Genomic DNA, 12,600 nt, shown 5'->3' on the forward strand with positions numbered 1-12,600 from the left:
GGAAGGTGCACCGTTCCCGGAGGCACTGCAATACCGGGTCGATGCGCGGAGTGGACGGAGCAAGCCCCTATTCCATCTCCCTGTTCCAAAAATCAATTTAATATATGGTCCCCAGATAAGGGACGTATCAGATATTAAACTGATAAGAACAGATTTTTTTTTTTTTTTAATTTCAAAATATACTTTATTCAAAAATAAATATATACAATAAACCATTCAATAACTTTTCATCCTTTACATACGTTTCCATTATACTCAGTAAAATACCCGTGTTTATAGCCACCCACGTGGCACTCCAGTAGTTCAGCTTAGCATCTCATTGTTGAGGGGTATACTCCTCGCCCACCGACCCCTCCCACTCCCACGGGTGGAGAAACCTATACTGTGGTCCTTCCCCACCGGGCCCTTGCGGTGGCTGCACCGAGTTTCAGTGCGTCCCTCAGCACGTACTCCTGCAGCCGAGAGTGTGCCAGTCGGCAGCATTCTCCCACGGACATCTCCATGTGCTGGTAGATCATCAAGTTTCGGGCTGACCAAAGAGCGTCTTTCACCGAGTTGATGATCTGCCAGCAGCACCGGATGTTGGTCTCCGTGTGCGTCCCCGGGAACAGCCCGTAGATCAGAGAGTCCTCTGTCACGCAGCTGCTGGGGATGAAACGTGACACTAGCCCGTCCATCCTCCTCCACACCCTCTTTGCGAACTGGCAGTGTGCAAAGAGGTGGGTCACAGACTCCTCCTCACTGCAGTCCTCCCGTGGGCAGTGGGGTGCGGAGACGACGTTCCGGGCGTACAGGAGGGCTCTGACTGGGAGGGCCCCTCTCACCGCCAGCCAGGCGAGGTCTTGGTGCCTGTTGGTGAGATCTGGCGATGAGGCATTTTGCCAGATGAACTGGACAGTCTGCTCAGGGAACCACCCCACTGTGTCCATCACGTCCTTCTCCTGCAGTGCCTGCAGGACACTTCGTGCCGACCACTGCCTGATGGCCTTGTGGTCAAAGGCGTTCTCCTGGAAGAACTTTGCTACGTGGGATAGGTATGCCGGCAACGACCAGCTGACTGGGGCGTTGCGCGGGAGTGGGGCCAGACCCATCCTTCGCAGCCAGGGCGACAAGTAGAACCTGGGCACATAGTGGTACTTGGTGCCCACATACCTGGGCTCTACACACAACCTGATGCAGCCACATACGAAGCTGGCCATCAGGGTGAGGGTGACATTGGGGACGTTCTTGCCCCCGTTGTCCAGGGACTTGTGCATGGCGGTCCGTCTCACCCGCTCCATCTTGGATCCCCAGACGAATCTGAAGACAGCTCGGGTGATTTCCGAGCTGTAGGAGCGGGGGACGGGCCAGACCTGCGCCAAGTACAGCAGCCCTGAGAGCACCTCACACTTGATGACCAGGTTCTTGCCCGTTATCGACAGGGAGCGCCCTCCCCACAGTCCCAGTTTCTGTTTCACCTTGGCAGTCCGCTCCTGCCAGTTCTTGTTGCACGCCTCAGCCCCTCCGAACCAGATCCCCAACACCTTCACGTGGTCAGACCTGATGGTGAAGGGGACGCTGGATCGGTCGGGCCAGTTGCCAAAGAGCATGGCTTCGCTCTTCGTGCGGTTGACCCTGGCCCCCGACGCTAGCTCGAACTGTTCGCAGGTGCCAATCAACCTGCGAACTGACCTCGGATCAGAGCAGAAGACGGTGACGTCGTCCATGTACAGGGAGGTTTTCACTTGGGTCCCTCCACTGCCTGGCAGCGTCACCCCTCTTATGCCCTCATCCCTCCTGATGGCTTCCACAAAGGGTTCTATGCAACAGACAAACAAGACAGGGGAGAGGGGGCAGCCCTGCCTGACTCCAGACCTGATGGGGAAGCTGTCTGTTTCCCACCCGTTGACCTGGACTGCACTACGGATGTCTGTGTAGAGCAGTCTGATCCAATTCCGGATTCCCTCCCCAAATCCCATTTTGGAGAGCACGTCCGCCATGTACGTGTGCGATATCCTGTCGAAGGCTTTCTCCTGGTCCAAGCTGACCAGGCAGGCGTCCACCCCCCTGTCCTGCACGTAGGCGATGGTGTCCCTCAGCAGCGCGAGGCTGTCTGAGATCTTCCTGCCCGGTACAGCACAGGTTTGGTCCGGGTGGATCACCTGTCCCAGAGCAGACTTGACCCTGTTGGCGATAGCCTTGGACAGGATCTTGTAGTCCACATTCAGGAGAGAGATGGGTCTCCAATTCCTAATGTCCTCCCTTTCCCCCTTCTGCTTGTAGATGAGGGTGATGATGCCCTTCCTCATGGACTCAGACATACTGCCGGCCAGAAGCATAGCATTGTACACTTCCAGCAGGTCTGGGCCCATCCAGTTCCACAGAGCCGAGTACAACTCGGCCGGTAAGCCGTCGCTTCCGGGAGTCTTACCCGACCCGAAGGAACGGATGGAGCCTGTCAGCTCGTCCAGGGTCAGTGGCTGATCCAGACTCTCCCGCTTGCCGTCGTCTAAGACCTGCGTGATAGACGACAGGAAGTTGCGGGAGGCTGTGGATTCTGTGGCCTTTTCCTCGTACAGACCGGCATAGAAGGACTTGCAGGTCCTCAGTATGTCGGTCTGCGAGGACGCGACTGAGCCGTCCTCTTCCTTAAGGTTGTGGATCACAGAGCTCCCCCTGTGCACCTTTTGGAAGAAGAAGCGTGAGCACGTCTCGTCCTGCTCCACGGTTTGGACCCTTGATCGGAAGATGATCTTGGAGGATTCGGCGGCGAGGTGCTGGGCTTGCCGGCCCTTCACCTCTCGCAGTTCCTCCCTGACATCCACCCCCTTCGACTGCAGAAGGAGAAGTTGCTGCAACTCTGTCTGGAGTTTACGCAGTTCCCTCTGCTCCTGCCTTGCCTTCTGAATACCCTTGCGGATGAAGAACCTCTTAATGTTCTCCTTGGTGGCTTCCCACCAGTGAACCGGGGAATCAAAGAAGGCTTTCAAGGTTCTCCAACCTGTGTACTCCCTCTCTAGTTCCTCGATGTTCTCTGGGGTCAGCAGCTTTACGTTCAGCTTCCACGTCCCCCTGCCTGCCTTCTGGTCCTCCCGTAAGTGACAGGTGGCTCTCAGAAGGCAGTGGTCAGAGAAGAACACCGGCGTGACGTCGGTGGACCTGACCGTGAGGGACTCAGACAGGAAGAGGAAGTCGATCCGGGAGCGGGCTGAGCCGTCCGATCGTGTCCAGGTGGCTTGCGGCTGTGCTCCACCTGTGGGGGTGCCAAAGGCGTCGCGCAGCTTGGCTGTCTTCACCATTTCCCTCAGGAGTCTAGAGGTACTGTCTAGCCTGCCGTCGGCACTGCCGGGTCCTCCAGCCGCATCAATGGTGCAATTGAAGTCTCCGGCCAGAACGACCGGCTGTGTCGTCACCAGCAGCTGTGGGAGCTGCTCGAAGACGGCCAGCCGCTCGCTCCGCACGGGGGAGGCGTACATGTTGATCAGCCGGAGCGGAGTGCCCCGGTATTTGACGTCTGCTACCAGGAGGCGCCCCGCAACCACCTCTTTAACTTGGGTGATTGAGAAGTTGCCTCCCCGCAGCAGAATCCCCAGGCCGGAAGCGCGACAATCGTTGCCCCCCGACCACACCGACAAACCTTTTTTCCACCACCGTGACCACCTCCGGTAGTTACGGAGATGTGGTAGTCCACACTCCTGGAGGAAGGTCACATCGGCCTTTACAGTGTCCAGGTACTGGAGCGTGCTGACGCATCGCCCAGTACTCTTCAAACTTCGCACATTCAAGCACGCCAATTTAAGGTCTGCCATCGTTAAGTCTTTTATTTTGGCTGCTCTCCGTCCTCACTCTTGCCATCCTGAGCCTTCATCCCCACCGCCTTTGTGAAGTTTTCCACCTCCTGTGGGCTCAGGTACTGCTGGTAGTACTCCTCCGTGTGTGGCCGTTCTGGTTCTGGGTCTGGGCCCGGGCGGTTGCTGACTTCCTGGGCTGCTTCCCCTTCCGGCTGCTGGGTACCAGCCGTGGCTCTGCTCCCGGATTCCCGGAGCTCTGTGCGTCTGCTGCTCTCCGCCTCCTGTACTTGGGGGGTGGCCAGCAGACTTTCTCCCCTCTCTCTCCTCCTCTCCACCTGTTCTGCCAGCCGCTTCTTCCGCCGGGGCTGCTGGCCTCCCCCAACTCCTTCCTCCTCTGAAGAGGACAGGGTACCAGGGGCTGCGTGGTTCCCTGCCCTTTTCTGGCGTTGCTCCGCCTTCTGTCGCTTGGCCGCCGCCTTTTGGGTCTTTTTTCGTTTCACGACCTTCCATTCGGTTTCCGCCTCAGCTCTCCCCTCCTCCATGGACTCCTGCTCGTCGTTTGCCTGGTCCTGGAGGGTCTGCAGTGGGGTGGCAGGTCTTGGGGTGCTTGCACCTTCCTCCCTGGTCTCGTCATCCGTCCTGTCGGGTGCCTCATCTGCAGCGCTGGCGGGTACGTCCGCATCAGCCTGGGCCCTTTCAGGGCCAGCACCTCCCCTGGTCGCCTGTGCGTAGGTGCCCCCACGCTTCGGGCAGGCTCTGTACAGGTGGCCAGCCTGTCCGCAGAGGTTGCAGGCCTTGGCCTGCGTGCAGTCTTTGGTCAGGTGGCCTTCCATTTTACAGTTCTTGCACATCACCACCCTGCACTGGGCTGCGATGTGCCCTTCCTTGCCGCAGTTTCGGCACACCCTGGGTTGTCCCGCGTACACCATGTACCCTCGGTTCCCTCCGATGGCGAAGACGGAGGGGGGGTGGACGATGCCGCCGTTGGAATCCAACCTCAGCTTCACCTTCACCTGCCGTTTGCTGGTCCAGATTCCCAGCCCGTCCTTCACGTCTGCTGGTGTTCCTACGCTCTCCACATACCGAGCGAGGAACGTAAGGACATCTACCACTGGCACGTGCGGGTTGAACATGTGCACCGTGATTGTCCTTTCCTGTTGCGTAGCCGTTGCAAAGAGGGGCTGTGCTTTCAGCAGCGACAGCGGCGCCTCTGTCCCCTTCAGCTGAAGCTGCTGGTACAGCTTCTGCCACCCTGCAGCCTGCCGGAAAGTGACATCGAAGAAGCCTGCGAAGTCCTGGACGCAGTAGATGTCATCGGGCGTAAATCCGCAGCAATCCAGCAAGACCTTCCGGATGAAGGTCTCTCGGGTGAAGCCGGTGCCCCCGTTCCGGTCTCGCACTGTCAGCCTGACAGTGTTCTTGATACCCTGGCCTCGAGCTGATGTATTGCTCGCTGCTGCCATCTTCTAACTCACTGCTGTCGTCGCTGGTATGGGGTGTTAGATTGGAGGCCAATCAGCATTAGGATCCACCCCTGCGTCAGCGCGAACTCTCCTCCTGCGCCTTCTGGTCTGATAAGAACAGATACTACACTTGATCTTAGCCAAAAGGCCGAGAAGCGATACCACAAATGTCCGGACCCTTTCGGATCTTGCTAGTCTTCCCTCTATTAAGTTGGACCGACTGTCTACAGGACACCGATTTATCCTACCTCTCTTCAACTTTTGAAGTAGGTTTGGTGTAATTTCGCTCAGTCTTTGACATAAGTTGTATTTTTCTCCCTTGTCGCGAAATCTCTTTCGGAATACAGCTGATCATGTAAAATAGCGGATATTCCGCCAACCAAATGAGAGAGGCGGCCCTGGTTTGTATGCAAACTCCTCCTCCTCAGCTGTTCTGCCCGCCCTCTAGCGTCTGATGTCATTGCAAGCGTGATGACGTTTACGGAAGGCGTTGCAGCGAGAAAAGCGAAGTTGCGGCCGGGTCGTTTGGCGAGCCTGGCGGGGCAGGTGATTGGGGAGGGGTCCTCCGGAAACGGGAGGAGGGTGGCTAGGAACATCGGGTGGAAGCGATGGCTGGGGATTGCGAAGAAGGAGAGGGTTGTAAATGGGGTAAGTGAGGTCGTTTGATGGGGGACGATGGGTAGTTGAGTTGGTCGGGGAGAGGGACGGGATAGAGTCGGATGAAAGGGAGGGGGTAGGGTTGCAACTCGGACAATATTTAAGTGTGAGCTGGCATGTGGCAAATAACGGCATTGCAGTCAATGGATTATTTCCACAGAAAATAATCTAACCGTCCGGCTGGACTTCATTGGTAAAGAAAGCTTGTTGACCAGAACTGGTTCCATTAACAAATCGGCGATAATCGGGAGAATGTGGGTATACTACTTTCCTGACATCCGAAGGCCTTTCTGCCGTCTGCCACCAGCCAAATACCGGAAGTAATTATGAACATTCTGTATTTGCCTAAGTTTGTCCAGCTCCATCCAGCATTTAACAACATTCTCCAACCTATGGCTTGTATCACTTACTACGTCTCCAAGGAGGAAAAAAAAAAGGTGGAAATCTGGGGAAAAGAGGCATAAAATGCCGAAAAGGATTTGGTGGTAATGCAGCATTCTGTAGAGAAAGAAGCAGTTAATGATTCAGATGTGATTCTTAATCATGGCAGTGATCTTTCATCAGTTCTAAGAGCCATTAACCTGACACATTTGCTCTATTTCTCTGCAAAATGCTGACTGAAGTGGCAAGTATTCCCAGCACTTATTTTATTTCAAAAGATTGCCATTCTGTCGTGAGATTATTATCCCAGTTCCTTTCGTCCATCCCTGGGGAGCAATTTTTTTTTTGCAGGACCAGCCACAGATTAGCGTTTCAATAACCCTATGCAGTGAACTCTATTCGTTCAACACTATTGGTGTGATAGAAGAATACTAAGTTGTAGATTACAGAATGTTAAATAACCAGCACTGTAACATTCTGACTACTTTGCCTTTCTCCCGCTGTGGTTTGGGAACTTTAAAGCTTGGCTGTTTGCAAGGCTGAAGTTTCTCAAATTTATTTTAATCATTTTCTTTTAAATGGTAGTGTAGCTGTGATTGAACAGGGAGATTGCTCTTCAGTGCCAGGGCACATCTCCTGGGCAGAATGTACTAGCCACAGGTCTTTATGATGCATGTTCTACGGGTCTATGGTGGCCAGTGCTATCATGTTTGCTGTTGTGTTCTGAAGCAGCAGGCTGAGGGTAGCAGACACCGACAGAATCAACAACCCCAGCATCTGCAGATTATTTTGTGTGAACAGAATCAACAAACTCATTCGTAAGGCCAGTGATGTTGTGGGGATGGAACTGGACTCTCTGACGGTGGTGTCTGAAGAGAGGATGCTGTCCAAGTTGCATGCTATCTTGGACAATGTCTCCCATCCACTACATGATGTACTGGTTGGGCACAGGAGTACATTCAGCCAGAGACTCATTCCACCGAGATGCAGTACAGAGCGTCATTCCTGCCTGTGGCCATCAAACTTTACAACTCCTCCCCTGGAGGGTCAGACACCCTGAACCAATAGGCTGGTCCTGGACTTATTTCCTCGCATAATTTACATATTACTATTTAACTATTTATGGTTTTATTATTATTTATGGTGCAACTGTAATGAAAACCAATTTCCCCCAGGATCAATAAAGTATGACTATGATTTTGGGTTACAGAGTTACCCTGGGACCAGCCTGCTGTGAGTTGCCAAGAGTACTGCGATTGGGATGCAAAGAAACTACCTGACACCATGGAAGAAGATTGAACCTTTCTCATTGAGTAAGGAAATGATTTGTAATCTGCCCTTTGGCTAGTGCCGCATTGAGTATAGTGAAGTAATTTGGTGTTGTTTTAAAATTTTGGGCTGTTTTTGGAGCGTTCAAAGGTAGACAGGTAAAACTTTCTCCACCACATTGATGACGTCATTGATGCTGTTTCCAGCTCCCGTGTGGAGCTCGTCAGACTTAGTCTGGAGTGAGCCCTGACGAAGGGTCTCGGTCTGAAACGTCGACTGTACCTCTTCCTAGAGATGCTGCCTGGCCTGCTGCGTTCACCAGCAACTTTTATGTGTGTTGCTTAAAATTCCAGCATCTGCAGATTTCCTCATGTTGTCGTCAGATTTGTCAACTTTCCCACCAACATACACCCCCTCTCTCAAATTTGCTTGGTGGTCCATTTTCATGATCTCACTCCCCTTTCCTGATCTGTCTCTCTCTGTCTCCAGAAACGGATTACCTTCTGGCCTCTTTAACAAACCTACTGACTCCCACAGTTACCTTGTCCACAACAGTTACTTTCTGACATTAAATGGACCTATGGAAACTCTGCTCACACTGTCACTTTCAAGGATACTATTCCCTTCTCTCAGTTTCTTTGTCTCTGCTGCATCTGATTTTATGAGGAGGTTTTTCATGCTAGGACATCCAAGAAATCTTTTTTCAATCAATAAAGGGGTTTCCTGCCCACTGCAATCAATACAGAACTCACCCGTAACTCCTCCATTTCCTGCACGTCTGCCCTCTCCCCATGTCCCCTCCACGACATAATAACGATAGGATTACCTTTTCTGCATCTGCCATTCACTGAAGCTCTGCATTCAACATATTCTCTGCAATTTCCACTATCTCCACCAGGATCTCACCACCAGGCACATCTTCCTCTCCACGTCCGTCTCCATTTATCACAGGGATCACTCTCGCTGTGACTCTCGTCTGCCAAACACCCTGCAACCACAATAAGTGTTACATCTATCCCTACACCTCTTTCATAATCACTCTTCCTCCCAGTGTAGCCTCCTCTACATCAGTGAGACCCAACTCAGTTTGGAGATCACTAACTGATGCACAAACACGAGGAATTCTGCAGATGCCGGAAATTCAAGCAACACACATCAAAGTTGCTGGTGAACGCAGCAGGCCAGGCAGCATCTCCAGGAAGAGGTACAGTCGACGTTTCAGGCCGAGACCCCTCGTCAGGACTAACTGAAGGAAGAATCTCGGCCTGAAACGTCGACTGTACCTCTCCCTAGAGATGCTGCCTGGCCGACTAATTGATACATCTTCACTCTTTCTGCTACAAGTAGGACTAGAGGAGGAGTACACAGGTTGGAAAACCTTGAAAACCTTTGATTCCCCAGTTCTCTGGTGGGAAGCCACCAAGGAGAACATCAAGAAGTTCTTCATACGCAAGGGTATCCAGAAAGCAAGCCAGGAGCAGAGGGAACTGGTCGAGGCAGGTTTGAGGTTGTCATTTGAAGTTAAATTGGACAGGAAAGGAATGGAAGGTTATGGGCTGAGTGCAGGTCGGTGGGACTAGGTGAGAGTAAGAGTTCAGCGTGGACTAGAAGGGCCAAGATGGCCTCTTTCCGTGCTGTAATTGTTATATGGTTATATGGAACTGCGTAAACTCCAGACAGAGTTGCAGCAACTCCTCCTTCTGCAGGCGAAGGGGGTGGATGTCGGGGAGGAACTGCGAGAGGTGAAGAGCCGGAAAGCCCAGCACCTTGCCGCCGAATCCTCCAAGATCATCTACCGATCAAGGGTCCAAACCGTGGAGCAGGACGAGACGTGCTCAGGCTTCTTCTTCCAGAAGGTGCACAAGGGGAGCTCTGTGATCCTCAACCTTAAGGAAGAGGACGGCTCAGTCGTGTCCTCGTAGAATGACATACTGAGGATCTGCAGGTCCTTCTATGCCGGTCTGTACGATGAAAAGGCCACAGAATCCACAGCCTCCCGCAACTTCCTGTCATCTATCACGCAGGTCTTAGGCGACGGCAAGCGGGAGAGTCTGGATCAGCCACTGACTCTGGTCGAGTTGACAGGCTCCATCCATTCCTTTGGGTCGGGTAAGACTCCCGGAGGCGACGGCTTACCGGCTAAGTTGTACTCGGCTCTGTGGAACTGGATGGGCCCAGACCTGCTGGAAGTGTACAACGCTATGCTTCTGGCCGGCAGTATGTCAGAGTCCATGAGGAAGGGCACGATCACCCTCATCTACAAGCAGAAGGGGGAAAGGGAGGACATCAGGAATTGGAGACCCATCTCTCCTGAATGTGGACTACAAGATCCTGTTGAAGGCCATTGCCAACAGGGTCGAGTCTGCTCTGGGACAGGTGATCCACCCGGACCAAACCTGTGCTGTACCGGGCAGGAAGATCTCAGACAGCCTCACGCTGCTGAGGGACACCATCGCCGATGTGCAGGACGGGGGTGAACGCCTGCCTGGTCAGCTTGGACCAGGAGAAAGTCTTCGACAGGATATTGCACACGTACATGGCGGATGTGCTCTCCAAAATTGGTTTTGGGGAGGGAATCCGGAATCAGATCAGCTGCTCGACACAGACATCTGTAGTGCAGTCCAGGTCAATGGGTGGGAAACCTCTCTCCCCTGTCTTGTTTGTCTGCTGCATTGAACCCTTTGCCGAAGCCATCAGGAGGGATGAGGGCATAAGAGGGGTGACGCTGCCAGGCAGTGGAGGGACCCAAGTGAAAACCTCCCTGTACATGGACGACGTCACCCTCTTCTGCTCTGATCCGAGGTCAGTTTGCAGGTTGATTGGCATCTGCGAACAGTTTGAGCTAGTGTCGGAGGCCAGGGTCAACCGCACGAAGAGCGAAGCTATGCTATTCGGCAACTGGCCGGACCGATCCAACGTCCCCTTCGCCATCAGGTCTGACCACGTGAAGGTGTTGGCGATCTGGTTTGGAGGGGCTGAGGCGTGCAACAAGAACTGGCAGGAGCGGACTGCCAAGGTGAAACAGAAACTGGGACTGTGGGGAGGGCGCTCCCTGTCGATAACGGGCAAGAACCTGGTCATCAGGTGTGAGGTGCTCTCAGGGCTGCTGTACTTGGCGCAGGTGTGGCCCGTCCCCAGCTCCTGCAGCTCGGAAATCACCCGAGCTGTCTTCAGATTCGTCTGGGGATCCAAGGTGGAGCGGGTGAGACGGACCGTCATGCACAAGTCCCTGGATAATGGGGGCAAGAACGTCCCCAATGTTGCCCTCATTCTGATGGCCAGCTTCGTGTGTGGCTGCATCAGGTTGTGTGTAGAGCCCAGGTATGTGGGCACCAAGTACCACTATGTGCCCAGGCTCTACCTGTCACCCGGGCTAGGAAGGATGGGTCTGGCCCCACTCCCGCGCAACGCCCCCGTCAGCTGGTCGTTGCTGCCATACCTGTCCTTCATAGAAAAGTTCTTCCAGGAGAACGCCTTTGACCACAGGGTCATCAGGCAGTGGTCGGCACGTAATGTCCTGCAGGCACTGCAGGAGAAGGACGAGATGGACACAGTGGGGTGGTTCCTTGAGCAGACCGTCCAGTTCATCTGGCAAAATGCCTCATCGCCAGACCTCACCAACAGTCACCAGGACCTTGCCTGGCTGGCGATGAGAGGGGCCCTCCCAGTCAGATCCCTCCTGTACGCCTGGAACATCGTCTCCGCTCCCCACTGCCCACGGGAGGACTGCAGTGAGGAGGAGTCTGTGACCCACCTCTTCGCACAGTCAGTTCGCAGAGGGTGTGGAGGATGACAGAAGGGACGGTGTCACGTTTCAACCCCAGCAGCTGCGTAACCGAGGACTCTCTGATCTACGGGCTGTTCCCGGGGACGCACACGGAGACCAACATCCGGTGCTGCTGTCAGATCATCAACTCGGTGAAGGACGCTCTTCGGTCGGCCCGAAAATTGATGATTTACCAGCACATGGAGATGTCCGTGGGAGAATGTGCTGCCGACTGGCACATTCTCAGCTGCAGGAGTACTTTATTGTTGCCAAACAATTGATACTAGAGCGTACAATCATCACAGCGATATTTGATTCTGCTCTTCGTGCTCCCTGGAGTACAAATCGATAGTAAATATTAAAAATTTAAATTATAAATCACGTGCTGAGAGATGCACTCAAACTTGGTGCAGCCACCGCAAAAGCCGGGTGGAGAAGGACCACAGTTTAAGGTTTGTCACCCGCGCGCGGGAGTGCGAGGAGTCGGGTGGGGAAGAGTATTCCTCTCCTCAGTGGTGTGGATAGATGAATCAACATCGTGCTACAGGAGTGGCTGGAAATGTGGAAAGGTATAGACTGTAATGGAACATCAGTAAAGGAATGAGAGTCAATGAATGATTTATTGTAAACATCTTTATTTTGAATAAGGACAGAGTAAACACATGATTTATTGTAAATAACTTTATTTATTCTATAAGGACTTAGGGTCAACAAATGTTTTTTCGCAAATAATTTTATTTTGTAATATTTCTGAATAAAGTATATTTTTCAAAAAAATCAGTTCTTATCAGTTTAAAATCTGATGCGTCCCTTATCTGGGACCATATATTACATTGATTTTTGGAACAGGAAGATGGAATAGGGGCTTCCTTCGTCCACTCCGTGCATTGACCCAGTATTGCAGTGCCCCTCGGAATGCTGCACCTCCCCTCGGGGAGATTAAACAACAAATAAAGAGTAGAATGCAGTTATCCGTACGCATTAACCTTCTTAGGCTTTTTCCCTATTCCTTCGTTGTACTTTTACAGGTAGTGTTAATGGTAAGACTCCTGGCAGTGTGGAGCATCAGAGGGTTCTTGAGGTCCGAGTCCATAGGATGCTCAAAGCAGCTGTGCAGGTTGACTCCGTGGTTAAGAAGGTGTACGGTATATTGGCCTTCATCAATCGTGGCATTGAATTTAGGAGCCGAGAGGTAATGTTGCAGCTATATAGACACTGGTCAGACCCCACTTGGAGTACTGGCTCAGATCTGGTCGCTTCACTACAGGAAGGATATGGAAACCATGGGGAGGGT

General features: G+C 53.0%; 1 long non-coding RNA gene, 1 other non-coding gene and 2 pseudogenes across 2 annotated transcripts in view; 2 read left to right on the forward strand and 2 right to left on the reverse strand.

Annotated features, from left to right (window-relative positions):
* Window positions 1–181, reverse strand: LOC140208855 (U2 spliceosomal RNA; annotated as a pseudogene).
* Window positions 182–5,261: 5,080 nt separating this feature from the next.
* LOC140208793 (U2 spliceosomal RNA) lies at window positions 5,262–5,393 on the reverse strand (annotated as a pseudogene).
* A 413-nt stretch (window positions 5,394–5,806) lies between these two features.
* The window catches only part of LOC140208561 (uncharacterized), a 29,610-nt gene continuing 22,816 nt past the window's right edge, over window positions 5,807–12,600 (forward strand). Inside the window, exons 1-2 of the long non-coding RNA XR_011888824.1 lie at window positions 5,807–5,881; window positions 7,482–7,584. This is a non-coding gene — a long non-coding RNA (uncharacterized lncRNA). The remainder of the gene's footprint in view (window positions 5,882–7,481; window positions 7,585–12,600) is intronic.
* Window positions 12,053–12,235, forward strand: LOC140208782 (U2 spliceosomal RNA). Its single transcript, XR_011888937.1, has one exon. It is a non-coding gene; the product is annotated as a U2 spliceosomal RNA (small nuclear RNA).

Source organism: Mobula birostris, chromosome 13 (genome assembly GCF_030028105.1).
Source record: "Mobula birostris isolate sMobBir1 chromosome 13, sMobBir1.hap1, whole genome shotgun sequence".
Taxonomy (NCBI): domain Eukaryota; kingdom Metazoa; phylum Chordata; class Chondrichthyes; order Myliobatiformes; family Myliobatidae; genus Mobula; species Mobula birostris.